Consider the following 18,604-nt stretch of genomic DNA (forward strand, 5'->3'; position numbering starts at 1 on the left):
GTTTTCTTCACTGTTCTTTTTTTAAGATTTTTTTATCTTTGTTTTATTTATTTATTTATCTATTTGTTTACTTATTTATATGTGGTGCTAAGAGTCAAACCTGGTGCCTCACACATGCTAGGCAAGCGCTCTACCACTGTGCTACAACCCCAGCCCCTTCACTGTTCTTTTTTTGTTATTTTGTTTTTTGTTGTTGTTGCTGATTCTGAGGTTTTGAACCTAGGGGTTTTTATCACTGAGCTACATCTCCAGCCCTTTTTATTTTTGATTTTGAAATAGGGTCTTAGTAAATTGCTTAGGGCCTTACTAAATTGCTGAGGCTGGCCTTGAGCTTGCAATCCTCCTGCATCAGCCTCTCAAATCACTGGAATTATAGGTTTACACCACCACACCTGGCTTTTGTTGTTTTCTTTAATATTCTTGAGCAATTATTCTTTTGTAAGAATGTTAAAACTATTTAATCTAGTTTCAAAAATAGTAATTGAAACTATAATATTTTATAGTTTTTTAAAAGGGTTAGCACCTTTTTTACTGAGTCAATCATTTTTTATTTATTTGTTTTTTATTAGAGCATATCATGATTATCCATAGTAATTTGGTTCATTTTGACAAAATTACACATGCAAGGAATTTGACTTCAAGCCCCACCCCCTTTTCCTCCCCTCCTCCCTTCCCCTATTCTTCCTCCTCTACTCTATTAAACTTCCTTTTTTCTACATATACATAAAGTTTAAATTCCCTTTGGTATCTTTATATGCAAATATAACATGATATATTGTCAAATTCATTCCATTTATCTTTCCCTTTCCCTTCTTTTCCCCCTCACTCTCACTTTCCTTCTACTCTACTATTTTTCCTTATAACTTTATGGTATATGATCCCCTCCCCAACCACCTTCTTTCCATTATTTTTCTCTAGCTTCCACATATGAGAGAAAACATTTGACCCTCAATTATCTGGGTCTGGCTTATTTCATTTAGCATGGTGTTCCTCAGTTCCATCCATTTACCAGCAAATGCCATTTTTTCATTCTTTTTTGTGGTGAGTAAAACTCCATTGTGTATATATACCACATTTTCTTAATCATTTCATCTGTTGATGGGCATCTGGATTTATTCCATAATTTGGCTATTGTGAATTTCCTAGCACGTTTTAAAAAAAATGTTTCTTCTAAGATATTTTACCTTTGTATTTGTCATCATTGTGAATAGCGTATTTTTTTCTATTTCCATAAAGTCTGTTGACTTTTGTAATTTTCTTATCCAATCCAATTATCAAATTCTTATATGAGCTGTAGTTGCTTTTTATACTGTCTTAATTTTCCTAGATAACATATCACATCAAATTAAAAATGATACTCTTCCTTTCAAATATCTATTCTGATCACCTTATCTTCTATTGCATTAGCTATAGCTTTCAGAACAATGTTGAGTAAAACTTGATAGAGGGTATTGCTATCTTATTGCTAATGTTAATGAAAATAACTTGAGCATTTAAAAATATTTTTAGTTGTATATGTACAGAATGTTTTATTTATTTATTCTTATGTGAAGCTGAGGATCAAACTCAATGCCTCACACGTGCTGGGCAATCGCTCTACCACTGAGCCACAACTCCAGTTCAGTTGAACATTTTTATTTGGGAGTAAAGGGTGTTTGTTTATTCATTCATTCATTTAACAAACATTTATAGAGTACTTACCTCATGCCACATACCAAGTTTGAAACCCTGCATGACCTCTTACTGGCTAAATGATGTTTTTCCCCCAAACAACCTTACTGATATCATTCACCTATCATAAAATTTACCCATTTAGAGCTGCAGTTTAGTGGATTTTAGTATTTCCACCTTCAGACCAGCCATAGACAACCACTAATTTACTTCCTGTCTATAAGTTTTGTACATTTTAGACACTGTATAATAATGCAACAATAAAATATGTGGTCTTTTATGACTGTCTTCTTTCACTTAGCATATTGTTTTTAAGGTTCATCCATGTTATAGGATGTATCAGTACTTTATTCATTTTAAATATTTTTATTATGGTAAGAACACTTAAAGTGAAATCTACTGAAATCTACCTTTTTGTAAAATTTTAAGTGCCCCATACAATACTGTTAACTATAGGGACAATGTTGTATAGCAGGTTTTTAGAACTTATTCATCTTGTATAACTGAAACTTTATTTCCATTGCTATTATTTGGATATGGTGTGAATGTGTCCCCCAAGACTTATGTGCCTGGAAGTTTGGTCCTCAGTGTGGTAGTATTGAGATAGTAGAACCTTTAAAAGGTGGGGCCTAGTGAATGATAATTAGGTCATTGGTGGGGTACTACCCTCAGAAAGAGTTAATATAGTTCTTGAGGGACCTCAGTTCCCATAAGAACAAGTTGATATAAAAGATCAAGCCTGGCCCCTGAATTCCTCTGGCTTCCTGTCTCGACATGTGAACTCTTCTGCATGGACTCACACAATTGTGATGCCATCTGTCGTGAGGCCCTCACTAGAAGCCATATTGATGGTGCTACCTGATCTTGGAATTTCAGCCTACAAAACTGTGAGCTGAATAAAACTTTTTTATTTATATGTTCTCCAGCCTTGGGTATTTTGTTATCACAACAGAAAATGGACTAAGATACCTATTGTACAGCAACTCCCTATTTTGTCCTCCTCTCAGTCCTTAATGACCACCATTCTACTGTTTTCATGAGTTTGACTATTTTAGAATTACAGTCTCCCTCAGTATCTAGAGGGATTGATTCTAGTACCTCCTGCAGATACCAACATCCTGAGATGCCTAAGTCCCTTATCGTTTTATTCAGCTTTTTCACTGCTGTGACTAAAGGACCCAGCCAGAACAATTGTACAGGAGAAAAGGTTTATTTAAGGGTTCACAGTTTCAGAGGTCTTGGCTCACAGAAAGCCAGCTCCATTCCTTGGGGCTCAAGGAAAGACAGAATATCATGGAAGAAGAGTGTGGCAAAGGAAGCAGCTCACGTGGTGATCAGAAAACAGAGAGAGGGATTCCATTCTCCAGATACAAAATATATACCCCATAGTTATGCCCCCAATGAAACACTAGCCAGCCACACCCTACCTGCCTCCAGTTACCACTCAGTTAATCCCATCAGGAATTAGTTCACTGATTGTGTTAAAACTGTCACAACCCAATCATTTCTCCTCCAAACCTTCTTGCATTGTCTTACACGTGAGCTTTTAGACACCTCACATCCAAACCAAAACACTTATATAAATTGCATAGTGTTTGAATATAATGTTCACAGTCTTCCTGTATACTTTAAATCATCTCTAGATTATTTATAATACCTAATACAATGTAAATGCTATATAAGAAGTTGTTATACTATATTGTTTTAAAAAATGATGACAAGAAAAGAATCTTTGTACATGTTCAGAATTATTTCTACTTTTTACCTATTATAAATAATGCTGCTCTGAGCATTTGTTTACAAGTATTTGTATAGACTTTTGTTTTGGATGGATACCCAGAAATGAATTTTTTGGTGTAGGGGAGTGAGACAGAATTTTACCTCTTATCTTCTAGGATTTCTTTTTGCCTATTCTTGAGAATTAAAATGACATAAGACAAGCAGGGGGAACACATACAGATCTACTAAATGTAAGTTTTAGGGGCTGGGGATGTGGCTCAAGCGGTAGCGCGCTCGCCTGGCATGCGTGCGGCCCGGGTTCGATCCTCAGCACCACATACCAACAAAGATGTTGTGTCCGCCAAGAACTAAAAAATAAATAAATATTAAAAATTCTCTCTCTCTCTCTCTCTCCTCTCTCTTTAAAAAAAAAAATAAAAATAAATGTAAGTTTTACAATGCATAGGGACTATCATGAAGAAATGATGATCTGTGTGAATGTAAAAAATATGTAACAGGGAATCTCATTATTCTAATGTACCATAATATAATTATAATGTACCAATTAAAAACTGAAGACAGGGGCTGGGGATGTGACTTAGTGATGGAATACTTACCTAGTATGCAGAGACCTTGGGGGTCAATCCCCAGCACTGAAAATAAAATACTCAAACAAGTAGTTAGTGTTAATCACTTATATACTCTGTTGGACAAAGAATAAATTGTGAAAAAGCAATGAAATTATGTGGGGAATCTTTTTTTTTTAAAGAGAGAGAGAATTATAATATTTTATTTTTTAGTTTTTTTTTCCCAGTGGACACAACATCTTTGTATATGGTACTGAGGATCGAACCCGGGCCACACACATGCCAGGAGAGCAAGCTACCACTTGAGCCACATCTCCAGCCCCAAATGTGGGGAATCTTAAAACAATTATTTTAATAAACTCTACAGATTCTCTGGGTTTTTTTTTTTTTTTTTGGTACTGAGGATTGAACTCAGGGGCACTCAACCACTGATCCACTTCTCCAGCCCTATTTTATATTTTATTTAGAGACAGGGTCTCACTGAGTTTCGTAGTGCCTTGCTTTTGCTGAGGCTGGCTTTGAATTCTCCATCTTCCTGCCTCAGCCTCCCCAAGCCACTGGGATTATAGAGTTGTGACACCCTGTACGTCTCAAATTCTTGTCTTTGTTGTTAACAATATTGCTTTCCTTGGGGTAGATTCCCAGTTTTTACATGAAAATTTTATCCCATACTTTTTTTTTTAGTTGTCAATGACCTCTATTTTATTTATTTATATGTGGTGCTGAGGTTTGAACCCAGTGCCTCACACATGCTACGCAAGTGTTCTACCACTGAGCCACAACCCCAGCCCTTATCTCCTACATTTTAAGAAACAGAATGAAGGTCAGAATAATCTTGCACCTGCTATTTTTCAAGTGCCTTTAACTCAAAATAATCAATATGGCAGAAAGAGTATACGTGTGTGTGTGTGTGTGTGTGTGTGTATGTGTGTGTGCTGAACCTCTGAACCTGAGGTCTTGAGCATGCAAGGCCAGAGTGGTATATTTTCAAGTCTTTCACTAAATCACATGGTGCCTCTATGTTTAGAAGAGCTGCCAAACTATTTCCAAAATAACTGTTCCAGTTTATATCCTATCAGCAATATATGATTATTCCAATTTGTTGCATCCTTGTCAAAACATGTTATTATCTTTTTTTATTCTTGTCATTCTACTAGATGTGAAATGATGTCTCCTTGTGATTCTGATTTACATTTCCCTAATGACTACTGATGCTGAGCATCTTTTCCTATACCTAGGGTCATTTGTTTATTATCTTTTTTAAAATTTATTTTGTAATTTCAGGTGGACACAATATCTTTATTTTATTTTTATGGTTGTTGAGGATCGAACCCAGTGCCCCGCACATGCCAGGTGAGCGCGCTACCGCTTGACCCACATCCCCAGCCCCTGTTTATTATCTTAAGAGAAATTTCTGTTCAAATAATTTGTTTTAAAATTTAGTTATTTGTATTATTGAGTTGTAAGTGTTCTTTAATATATTCTTAATACAAGTCCCTTATGCAATTTGTATTTTTTGTGCCATCCTTTGCATGTCATATAACCTTTTTTGTGATGATCCTGGGGATGGAAGCCAGGGCCTCATACATGCTAGTCATGTGCTTTACCACTGAGCTACATCCCCAGTCCTTTTGATTTTTTGTTTTGAGACAGGGTCTTGCTAAATTCCTTAAACTTATGATCCTCTTGCCTCAGCCTGTACAGTAGTGGGATTATAGGTGTATACTACCATACCCAGCTCTTTTCACTGTCTTTTTTTATTTTTTAGTTGTAGTTAGACATAATACCTTTATTTTATTTATTTATTTTTATGTGGTGCTGAGGATTGAACCCAGAGCTTCGCACGTGCTAGACAAATGCTCTACTGCTGAGCCACAACCTCAGCCCCCTTTTAACGTTCTTGATGGTGTCTTTGTGTTTTATGTTTGTATTTTAATTTGTATTTTTCTTAAGAATGTCTTCTTAATTTTGTCAGAAACCTTTTAGATATTAATACTCTTATGGTTTTATCTCTTTAATTGATCATTGTATGATTTATATTGATATGCAATATGAATCTATCCTTTACTTTTTAAAATTTTTAAATTTATTTTTAGGTGTAGATGGACACAACACAATGCCTTTATTTTTATGTGGTGCTGAAGATCAAACCCGGGTCTTGCCCGTGCTAGGCGAGCGCTCTACCGCTGAGCCACAATCCCAGCCCCAAATCTATCCTTTTTTTCTTGGAATAATTGTTTGGTAAAGGACAATTTTTATAGTGAGTCACGATTGGATTTGAGTTAGTAATATTTTATTTAAAATTTTTGCTATCATGAGACAATTATTCATTGTCTTCTTGTTTTGTGCAATATTTAACAATTGTTGGTATTAAGGTTAAGCCAGTTTTTTAAAGGAAATTGGAAATTTTTATCTTTGTGTTAAAATGGCATAGACATGGCCCTGTGGGGTGGCACATGCATGTAATCCCAGGGGCTCTGGAGGCTGAGGCAGGAGAATCAGGTGTTCAACGTCAGCCTTAGCAATTTATTGAGACCCTAAGCAACTTAATGAGACTGTCTCCAGATAAAATTTTAAAAGAGGCTAGGGATGTGGATCAGTAGTTGAGTGCCTCTGAGTTCAACCCCTGGAACCTCCCCTCCAAAAATGGCATAGATACTATATTCTTTAAAGTTCAGTTATAAACACACTTAGAACTATTTTTTAAATATAAATTTTAACTATTTTTCTCTGATTACTGATCTTTGTAAATTTTTACTTTGGAAGAAATAATAAAGATAATATATGTTTTCTAGGAATTTTATATTTTCATGGCACTATGCATAATGCTTCATTAATTTATTTTGATCACTTTCCCACCTATGGCAGTTGATCTTTTTTCATTCATAAAATTGAATGAATTTAGGTATGTACAAGTGCATGTGTGTATGTGTATATATCTTTTTTTTTTATTGGTTGTTCACAACATTACAAAGCTCTTGACATATCATACTTCGAATAATAGTTTCAAGTGAGTTATGAACTCCCATTTTTACCCCAAATACAGATTGCAGAATCACATAGGTTACACATTCACATTTTTACATAATGCCATACTAGTGACTGATGTATTCTGCTACCTTTCCTATCCTCTACTATCCCCCTCCCCCCCATCTTCTCTTTCTATCCCATCTACTGTAATTCATTTCTCTCCTTATTTTTCTTCCAATTCCCCTCACAACCTCTTTTATGTAGTTTTTTATAACAATGAGGGTCTCTTTCCATTTCCATGCAATTCCACTTTTCTCTCTCTTTCCCTCCCATCTCGTGCCTCTGTTTAATGTCAATCTTTTCTTCCTGCTCTTCCTCCCTACTCTATTCTTGGTTGCTCTCATTATATCAAAGAAGACATTTGGTATTTGTTTTTTAGGGATTGGCTAGCTTCACTGAGCATAATCTGCTCTAATGCCATCCATTTCCCTGCAAATTCCATGATTTTGTCATTTTTTAGTGCTGTGTAATACTCCATAGTGTATAAATGCCACATTGTGTATATATCTTTTTAAAAAATATTTATTCTTAAGTTTTAGGTGGACACAATATCTTTATTTTACATTTATGTGGTGCTGAGGATCGAACCCAGTGCCTTGTGCATGCTAGGCAAGCACTCTACCACTGAGTCACAACCCCAGCCCCTCTTTCTCTTTCTCTTTATCACACTTCCCATGAACATTTTGTTGTCTTTTTCTAATTTCTTAGGTTTAATTGTTTATTTACCTTTGACTTTTATTTTTAAATATAAAAAACATTCCAAACTATCATATCCTTTAAATATAGCTTTAGCTGTGTCTCAGAATTTGGTTTGAGTTCTGTAAATTTATTATAAAATTTCATCTTCAATCCTAATGTGTTTATGGTTTCCTTCTCCTCCTCCCCCTCCTCCTCCTCACCTTCTTCTTCCTCCTCCTCCTCCTCTTCTTCTTCTTCCTCCCTTCCCCCTACCTTCTCTCTCTCTCTTTCTTTCTCTTTCCAGTGCTGGGGGTTAAACTCAGACCTCATGCATACTAGTCAAGCACTTTACCTCTGATCTATATTTCCATCCCCATTTCTTATTTGAAATCTGGATTTGGTAGTTTTGGTTATCTTTTTATTGTATGTTTCTGATTTTTCTAGAGTTATAGTCAATGCAGTCTGCCAAAATTCTAATTTTTAAAAGTTATCAAGATTTTTTCTTTGAGTCCATGTCACCCTTTTTCTAGGGATGGGGTCCAGGGATTGAACTCAGGGGCACTCAGCCACTGACTCACATTCCCAGCCCTATTTTTTGTATTTTATTTACAGACAGGGTCTCACTGAGTTGCTTAGCACCTCAACTTTGCTGAGGCTGGCTTTGAACTCCCGATCCTACTGCCTCAGCCTCCTGAGCCACCAGGATTACAGAAGTGCACCACTGCACCGTTTGTCACCCGTTTTAAAAATGCTTATAAGCTATGCCATGAGTCTGAGAAGACTGTGCAATTGTCCCGTGATATCCATGAGGAATTGGTTCCAGGACCCACTGTAGATACCAAAATTTGTCGATGCTGTGTCCCTTATATAAAATATATAATGGCCTAGTGTTTGTGTATAATGAATACACATCTCCAGTATATTTTAATCATCTTTAGATGACTTTTAATACCTGATAAAATGCAAGTGCTATGTAAATAGTTGTTATACTGTATTATACATGTTCAATACAGACAGAACCACAGTTGGCATAGCTACATAATACGTGTCAACAACAAGGTAGCATTTTCTTTCTTCTTACACTTACAGATTGCTTTTGTAATCCATGTAACTCTCCACTTCATTCATGTGGTTTCAGTACAGTGCTTAGCATGCAGCAAATTCAACTTTTACTTTTTGGAATAAAAAAATACTTTAAATCCACATTTGGTTGTATCTAGAATGCAGAGCCCACAGATATAGAGGAATGACTATATATTCATTAGGCACAATAAATTTATGTGTATTAAATCTAGCCTTATTGATTATATTTTTTCAAATCCACTTTGGTTTTTCTTTTGTCTACCTGTTACATCATACTACAGAAAAATACAATAAATTTGTCCAGCATAATTATGACTTTCTTAAACTTTTTTGTTGTTGCAGTACTCAGGATTGAACCTTGGACCTTGTGCATGCTAGGCAAGCATCAAAGTTTTTACTTTGAAATAATTGTTAGATTCATAGGAAGTTTCAACAAAGTAAAAAGACATCCTGTGAAACCTTTATCCGGTTATCCCCAGTGGTTGCATTTTACAATGTCATAATATAAAAATTTAGAATTTGACATTATTACAAGGTATGTGCATAGTTCTATGTAATTTTGTCATGTGTGTAAATTTCTTAAATTACCCCCCAATCAAGATATAGGACTATCACTCTTTTAGAGTCTTTACCCCCACTATAATTCATTCAGCCACGCGACCAGCACACTAGCTTCATAATAGAGGTTCGAAACATAGAAATTAACTAGTGAGTTCAAATTAAAGAGACATGACTGTCAATTTACCTTTTATGCCCAGCTCAGAGGCGGCTCCTCCCAGCTCCTGCCTCTAGCCACTTGACACGGTAGCGAGGTTTACACAAGAGGCCAGCAAGAGAGAGAGAAACATGCCAGGGAGTGAGCTTTTATTGGGGAACAAAAATTTCAGGGGAAAAGTCCATCCAATGAAGATCCAGGGGGGCAGCATTCCAAGGTCAGGGTCAGTGATTGGTTTTCAGGTCAGTGGTCAGGCACACCCCCACACGGACAAACCCTCGCACCTAGGACAGGGTGGGGAAGGCTCTGACACAGTGTGTTTAAGCACCTCACACCCAGCCAGGGAGGTAACTCAAATCACGTGCAAGAATGGCTTCCCACAATTCATAACTCCTGCCAACCAGTCATTTGCTCTTGCTTGCTCTCTTTCTTCTTCTCTCTCTCTACCCCCTCATCTTTCTTTTTTGGTACCAGGGATTGAACTCAGGGTGCTTAACCACTAAGCCATGTCCCCAGCCCTTTTTATTTTTTATTTTGAGACAGAGTCTCACTGAGTTGCTTAGGGCCTTGCTAAGTTGCTGAGGCTGCCTTTGAACTTGTGATCCTCCTGCCTCAGTCTCTGGAGCTGCTGGAATTACAGATGTGCACCATCATGCGTGACTGTTTATATTCTGTGTTTAAAATTTTGTCATTTTGAAAATGTTATATAAATGAAACCATACAGTATATGGCCTTTTTTTAAACATTTATTTATTTATTTTAGTTGTAGTTGGGCACAATAACTTTATTTATTTATTTATTTATTTTCATGTGGTGCTGAGGATCGAATCCAGGGCCTTGCACCTGCTAGACAAGCACTCTACTATTGAGCCACAACCCCAGCCCAGTATATGACCTTTTGATCATTGTTTTTTCCCCACCTAGCAGAATGTCCTCAAAAACCATCCATATTTTATCCAATAACAATAGTTCATTTTTTAAATTGCTAAGTAGTATTTCATTTTACAGATATCCTATAGTTTGTTTAACCATCACCTATTGAGGCTCATTATAGTTTTTTCTAGTTTGGTGCTGTTATAAATTATGCTGATACAGATGATCTTGTATAGTTTTCTATGTATACAAGAGATTTCATTTATCTGGGTGAATGCCCAGACAATTGCTGGGTCATGTCATAAGTATTTTTCTTAAAGAAACTGCCAAATAATTTCCAGAGTGGCTGTACCACTTTTCATTCCTCCTGGCAATGTATGAGAGGTCCAGTTTCTTTGCATTCTCTCCAGCATTTGGTAAATACCAGCAGTCAGAGAAAAGAAAATGAAATTTTCCAATTTAAAAGGTACCAGTTCTAAATGTGTTTATAGCCTAACTTTCTTTCTTCCTTCCTTTCTTTATTGTGGTACTAGAGATTGAATTCAGGGTTATTCTAACATTGAGTTACATCCCTAGCCCTTTTTATTTATTTATTTGTTATTTTGAGACCAGATCTCCCTAAATTGCCAAGACTAGCCTTGAAATTGAGATCATCATGCCTCAGCCTCCTGAGTCACTGGGATTATAGTCTTGTGCCACCTCCACCCTGGTTATTATTTTTTATTTTATTATTTTGTGGTACTGGAGATTAAACGCAGGGCCTCATGCATGCTCTACCTCTGATTTTCAACTTTACATAAGATAATGTTGCTGGGAGTGGGAGCACACACCTCTAATTTCAGCAACTTGGGAGGCTGAGGTAGTAGGATCACAAGTTTGAGGCCAGCCCCAGTAATTTAGGCCCTAAGCAACTTAGTGAGACTTTGTCTCAAAACAAAAAGTTAAAAAGACTGGGGATGTGGCTTGGTGGAAAAGTGCCCCTGGGCATAACCCCTAGTATCAAAAACAAATAAACCCTTCTTGTAACGTAACTACATATAAGAAAGTGTACATATTTTTCATACTTATCTGATTTTATTGTTTTTTGGTTTAAGAGTTTAAGAATGGACCCCCCACATATGTGATCACCAGTAGACACTAAAGAGCAGTGAGGAAAAGATGATCTTCATGGAAGAAATGAATCTTGACTCTAACACACAACACATCAAAATCCTTCCCAGATGGACAGTAGGTTGAAATATGGAAGCTAAGACAATACAATTTTTTGAAGAAAACAAACACTTTATGACCCTAAGGTAGGCAAAGATTTCCAATGAAGAAATGAGTACCAAATATAAAAGAAAGAATGATAAATAATATTTCTGCCCAATACTTTCTTTCACATCTTTGACATTTTGTTTTAGATGTATGCTATTAATGCATATTAATTGTACATATTAATGAGGTTCAGTGTGATATTTCCATACATGCATACAATGCCCATTGATCATATCCAACCACCCTTCTTCCATGGTCCCCCCACACATTTTCCAATCCCTAGTAATCATTCTTTTACTTTCAGATCAACTCTTTTTGGTTTCAACAAATGAGAGAGAACTTGGGGTACTTGACTTATTTCACTTAATATAATGTCCTTTAGATCCATCCATTTTGGTGCAAATGAAAATATTTCATTCCTCTATGGCTAAATAATACTCCATTGTATATATATACTACATTTTCTTTATGCATTCATCTTTTGATCAGCACTCTGTCTGATTCCATATTTTAACTATTGTGAATAGTCACAGTAAACATAGATGTGCATTTCTTTGATATGCTGATTTCATTTCCTTTGGATGTATACCCAAGAGTGGGAGAGTTGTATCATATGATAGTTCTATATTTAGTTTTTTGAGGAACCTCCATATCGTTCTCCATAGTGGCTATACTAATTTACATTCCACTCACAGTGTATAATACTTCCTTTTTCTCTGTATTCTCCCCAGAATTTGTTATATTTTTTTAATAAAGACCATTCTAACTGGAGTCGAGACAGTATCTCATTGTAATTTTGATTTGTATTTCCCCAATGGCTAATGATATTGCTCATCTTTTCATATACTTATTGGCCATTTGTATTTCTTCTTTTAAGCAGTGTTGATTCAGATTATTTGCTCATTTCAATTGGGTTATTTTGTTGTGGGGAAGGTCATTCAGAAAACACTAAGTCCCAGTTTTGTCCAAATTGAAGAGTCTTTATTTAGCCAGCCAGCCAGTGACTATTCCCCACAGGACGCATAACTGTCTCTGCAAGGAACATCCCTGAGCTTGAGCATTTTAGGATATTTAAAAGCAAAAACCACGTCTGGATTGACATAGCTGCAAGCCAGCAGGTACAGAAGCTGAACTGGGCAGTTAGCGAGACAATGCAATGGGTGTATTGGTATTTCCCATGGGACTTTCCAGGTTGGCATAGCAGTAAGCAAGCAGAAGGGAAGTGGTTCAAAATGACCCTAGTTGAGTACAAGTTAGAGAATGATTACTAACGTCTAGATGATCAATCTGACAAGGTACATTGCCCAAGAAAAATGGAAAGCAAAGAGAACAATTTTACATTGTATAAGAATTGCCATTTTTTGTTGCCAAGTATGTTATGCTAAGTATCTATTAATGGGTACAGAGGTGGGGCTTTCCCATGGGAGAAGCATTTCTTACATGATATGGAGTCTCAGGGTGAAATGGAATCTGTTTGGTCATTGCCCATATAGCCTGGCCCATAACAACTTATTTTTTATTGTTAAGGTTTTTAGTTCTTTATGTATTCTGGATATTAGCCCACTGTCAGATGAGTAACTAGTAAATATTTTCTCCCAGTCTGTAGGTTGTCTCTTCACTCTACTGATTGTTTGCTGTGCAGAATCTTCATTTTGATGTCATCTTATTTGTCAGTTTTGGGGGTGCTATACAGAAAATCATTGCCTGTATCAATGTCTTGAAGTATTTCCCATGTTTTTTTCTAGTAGTTTCAGAGTTTTTAAGATTCCAGTTTCATAGTATTTATTTTTATAGCAGAATTCACCTCATTCAATTTAGTTGAATTCTAATATTATTGATTTTATGCCTCCCAAATATTTACTATTCATTGTTCTTGTTTGATATTTCTTCTTTCCCTTTTCCTGCTTTTTTGGTTTACTCATGTTTTTCTTAATCCAACTTCTGATTCCCATTATTTCAGAATTTTGATACTTTGGAATTTTGATTACTTTTGTCAATTTTTGCTAGTAGTTACCTTCACCTTCATTAATAAATGATTGCCATTGGGTACAGTGGCACACGCCTGTAATCCCAGCAGCTAAGGAGGCTGAGGCAGGAGGATCGTGAGTTCAAAGCCAGCCTCACCAAAAGTGAGGCCCTAAGCAACTCAGTGAGACCCTGTCTCTAAATAAAATAAAAAATAGGGCTGGAGATGTGGCTCAGTGATTGAATGCCCCTGAGTTCAATCCCCAGTACCAAAAATAAAAAAATAAAAAGGTTCTCTATATTTTGTACATCACTAGATCTGTATTATATCATAGCAATACCTACCCATGGAGATGCATAACTTGCCTTCTCCTCTACATTTGCATATTTTATCATATAAATTTAAGGATGTACAACATGATGTTTTTACATATATATAAAATTTGAACATATATATATATAAATGATTACTATGGGTAAGCAATTTTGCAAACCTATCACCTTCCATAGTTATCCATGTGTATGTGTGCGTGTGTGGTAAGAGCACCTAAAATCTACTTGTTTCGTAAATTTTCAATATACAATATACTAGTATTAACTATAGTCCTCCTGTATATTAAATCTCTAGGACTTATTTATTAAATGTCACTATTAATTTGTACCCTTTGACCTACATCTCCCCATTTTCTTCTCCTTCATGTCCTCAGTCTCTACACAGCGAAGGAAACAATGAAAAGGCAGCCTATGGATTGGGAAAATATTTTTGAACCATATATCCAATAAAGTGTTAATATACAGAATATATAGGGAATTCACAAAACTCAGTAGCAAAAAAACAAAGAACCTGGGGGGGAGTGGCTGGGGTTGTGGCTCAGCAGTAGAGTGCTTGCCTAACACATGTGAGATGCTGGGTTCGATCCTCAGCACCACATAAAAATAAATAAAATAAAGGTATTGTGTCCAACTACAACTAAAAAAAATACTTTTAAAAAAACCCACCTCATTTAAAACCGTGCAAAGAAGACAAAAAAGGCCAATGGGGGTGAGGTTCTGTGTAGAGAGAAGACAGTAGATGCAGGCCTGTAGGGCTAAAGTGGAGGGAGGGCCAGCACGTGAGCCTGGGATCCCTCATTCCATCAGAAAGCTGGGGTGTGGTCTGGGGGCGTCCCGCTACAGGAATTACAAGCACCTGGTTCTGCACAGAACAGCAACCTGGTCCAGAGTGAGCAAGGTGTCAACCCAGGGACTGCTTTATGCTAGACTTAAAATCTTCAGTCTTTCATTTAGTCAAGATGAGTGATAAACTAGACGTGTCTGAAGTAGAGAGGTTTGACAAATCAAAACTGAAGAAAACTATACTGAAGGAAAAATACTCTCTCCTCAAAGAAACTATCCAACAGAAAAAAAGAGAGAGAGTGTGTTCAAACATCATAAATAGAGATCTTCTCCCAAGAGCAAATTTCAACATTGCCAGAGAATTTTGATTTTAGGCTTGGGCTTTTTTAAACCTGTGTGTTTGTAGAAATTTTAGGCATCATATGACTTCTTACCTGTACTTCCTGGCTTAGAGGTTAACAGTAGTTATGTTCCATTAAATTTATTTCTAAACTTCCCATGGATACATAAATAAATTAAAGATGACAGACTGTCAGTAATCTCACTATTAATGACCTTTGTGTGTGTAGTCCTTTCATCCCCTACAGGGCAAGCCAATTTTAACTTAGAATAGGTGCCTCCATTGCTTCTTTTTTAAAAGATGTTTTTTTTTTTCAGTTGTCAGTGGACCTTTATTTATTTATTTATATATGGTGCTGAGAATCAAACCCAGTTCCTCACACATGCAAGGCAAGCACAATACCACTGAGCCACAACCCCAGCCCCCTCCATTGCTTGTTGTTTTTTTTTTTTTGAGGAGGGGCATACTGGTAATTGAACTCAAGGGAACTCGACAACAGAACCACATCCCCAGCCCTAATTTGTATTTTTATGTAGAGACAGGGTGTCTCACTGAGTTGCTTAATGCCTAGCTTTTGCTGAAGCTGGCTTTGAACTCGAGATCCTCCTGCCTCAGCCTCCTGAGCCACTGAGATTACAGGCATGCACCACCATGCCTGGCCACTGCTTCTTAATGTTCATGAAGTTTCATGTCTTTGTAGCTTCTCATGGTTTATTTTCATTTCTAATGTATAATAAAATAATGAATATCACTGTTTTTTTATAAAAGTCAATAGGTATATGCAAAAGTACTCAACATCACTCATCAACATCAACATCATTTATCAAGAAAATACAAAACTACAATGAAGCTAGGCATGGTGGTGCATATCTGTAATCCCAGTGGCTCAGGAGGCTGAGGAAGGAGGATTGCAATTCAAAGCCAGCCTCAGCAAATTATTAAGACTCTAAGCAACTCGGTGAGACCCTGTCTCTAAGTAAAACATAAAAATGACTCAGGATATGGCTCCATGATTAAGGTCCCTAAGTTCAATCCCCAATAGCCCCCCCCCAAAAAATCCCAAACCTACAATGAGCTATCACTTCGTGATAGGGCTATTATAAAAAAGACAAGAGATAAGTGCAGTGAATATATATATGGAGAAAAGGGAACAGTTGTACATGTTAGTGGGAATGTAATTTGGCACAGCCATTATGGAAAACAGTGTGGAGGTACCTCAATAAATTAAAAATAACACTACTATATGACCAACCAATCTTTCTTTTGGATATACATACAAAAGAAATGACTCAGTCATTTGAAGAGATACTTGCATTTCCATGGTTTTTTTTTGTAGCACTCTTCACAATAGCCAAAACCTTAATTCAACCTAGTGTCCATCAACAAATGAATGGATAAAATTGTGCAGTGTGCATATAAAATGCACACATAAAATGAAATAATATCATTCAGCCTTAAAAAAGAAAGATATTGCCATTTACAATAGCATGGATGAACCTCCACATTAGTCCTGAACATTATGTTCCTCCAGTATATTATGCTAAATTTAATATCCCAGGGTATTTTAAAATTTCCACTCAGGGGCTGGGGTTGTGGCTCAGCTGTAGAGGACTTGTCTAGCATGTGCAAGGCACTGGGTTCGATTCTCAACACCACATAAAAAATAAATACTTGTCCAACTACAACTAAAAAATATTTTTAAAAATTAAATAAAATTTCCACTCAGTAACAGCAATAGTTTTATTTATTCTAAATGCTCAATTACAAAAACTCTGCTCCACCAAACAAGCTGTGTGACTTTTAAGCATAGTCAAGTTGAAAGGCCTATAATGAGGGTCCAGGAAGCCTGCATGAGCCTTTCTAGAGTTTGATAACAAGGTGCTATGGAAAGAGGGCTCTGAGGATTTTGTTGCTTCTCTAGTTGAACTGGTGGGTAACCTCAACTTATTTTCCCTGCCTTAGGATTTTAAGAGGATTGAGAAGTTGTGTGAAGAGTTAATTGTAAGCAATGGCTCCAAACTTTGGCTGCATATTACCCTGTGATCACATGGGTATTTTTAAAAGTTGCCTTGGCGATGCTCCAGACCAATATCAAAAGCCCTTTAGGGGCTGGTATTGTGGCTCAGCGGTAGAGTACTTGCCTAGCATGTGTGAGTCATTGAGTTCCATCCTCAGCACCACATAAAAATAAATAAATAAAATAAAGTTTAAACAAATAAAGTCCTCAAGCCAGGCCTGGTGGTACTTACCTGTATTCCCAGCTACCTGGGAGACTTGCTTAAGCCCAGGAGTTCAGTAGTAGAGTATTTGCTGAGCATGCACAAGGCCCTGGCTTCAATCCTCAGCACTGCAAAAATAAATAAATACTCTATGACATCATCTTTATTCAGATATAAGTATATGTCAGTTGCAAGTCATTTTCCAAAACTACTTTCCTTCTATTTTGAAGATTCTGTTACTATTCTCTTTAAAATTAGACTATTCTCTTGAGCATTCTGAGTTAGGAAAAATAAGCATATTATATAGTAAATGCTTTTATGTCTAAAATTGTGTTTCTTATGCTCTGACAGAAGAATGATATCTAGCCAGAGTGAGTTTCAAATTCTTGGATCTCAGTTCTCAATAATCTGTAGATGTTTTTTTCTAAATGACTTCTAGTGTTGCCAATACAAAGTCGAGTGGCTCTGTAATCCCCTTTTGCAAATAACATGTTGTTTCTGCCTGAAAGTGTTTTAAGATTTATCATTTAAGTTCAACACCAATCCAAATTTGGAGTTGATTGTTTGGGTTCTTCTGGGAGTCAAAGATTGGGGGATTTCTGTGGGGGAGGAGCAATGAGTTAGGATCCAACAGAATTTGATGATCCAGGGCCTATAACTGCCATTCATATGGGGGTAGCAAGTGACAACTGGGGAGAATCCTAGAAGGGAACAATTGGAGACATATAAGGTTAAATGGTTGGGACTTCTGTAGAAATTCTTGAGATTTAATAAGAATTAGAGATCTAAGTATCTAAAGTCATTGATTCAGTCCATGAGTTTATTAATTAGGGCACTAAGGTGGTGAGTGATCAATTTCAAGCCTGGGATCATTAAGGTATTACAAGTCTTTGGGAGTCATTTTGGGGTAGACCAATATGAGTCATGGATTGGGGCCTGTGCACATTGGTTATTGAAGGACTGTGTGAGTTGGTATGTGATGGACAGGAAGATCTACTGAGGCTTTTATGAAGATCATTGATTATATATGTGGGCTGTGAATTATAGGGTCCTACTGGAGGCCAGGTTTGTCCCCAAGAAGCTCAATTGACTCTTACAGCAAATCAATGTTAATTTTGATTGTTATTATTACTTTTTATGTGGTGCTGAGGATTGAACCCAGTACCTCATGCTTTCGAAGTAAATGCTCTACCACTGAGCAACAACCCCCAGCCCCCTCAATGTTAATTTTGAATTGAGAATGTATTGCCTATGTTGGTGTTCACTTCAGGAGCCTGTGGATACCAGTTGATCACGCCATTCATGACAGTTTTTGTCAGACAGTTTGGGCTGATGTTTTAGGAACCTGTGT

General features: G+C 36.6%; 1 protein-coding gene and 1 pseudogene across 11 annotated transcripts in view; both read left to right on the forward strand.

The window, feature by feature from the left end:
* Znf41 (zinc finger protein 41) overlaps positions 1-18,604 on the forward strand; it is a 65,415-nt gene that overhangs the window by 3,332 nt on the left and 43,479 nt on the right. For 5 of the 11 annotated variants that reach the window (XM_078034906.1, XM_078034909.1, XM_021725590.3 and 2 more), the window contains exon 2: positions 5,262-5,330. The exons of 2 other annotated variants lie outside the window; for them this stretch is intronic. The gene's annotated coding sequence lies outside the window, so the exon portion shown is untranslated. Of the gene's footprint in view, positions 1-1,995; positions 2,559-5,261; positions 5,331-11,450; positions 11,652-18,604 lie in introns of those variants that run through there. 4 more of the 11 variants (XM_040278448.2, XM_040278528.2, XM_078034908.1 and 1 more) reach the window with 2 other exon arrangements.
* LOC144371763 (thymosin beta-15A pseudogene) lies at positions 13,755-15,709 on the forward strand (annotated as a pseudogene).

Source organism: Ictidomys tridecemlineatus, chromosome X (genome assembly GCF_052094955.1).
Source record: "Ictidomys tridecemlineatus isolate mIctTri1 chromosome X, mIctTri1.hap1, whole genome shotgun sequence".
NCBI classification, from domain to species: domain Eukaryota; kingdom Metazoa; phylum Chordata; class Mammalia; order Rodentia; family Sciuridae; genus Ictidomys; species Ictidomys tridecemlineatus.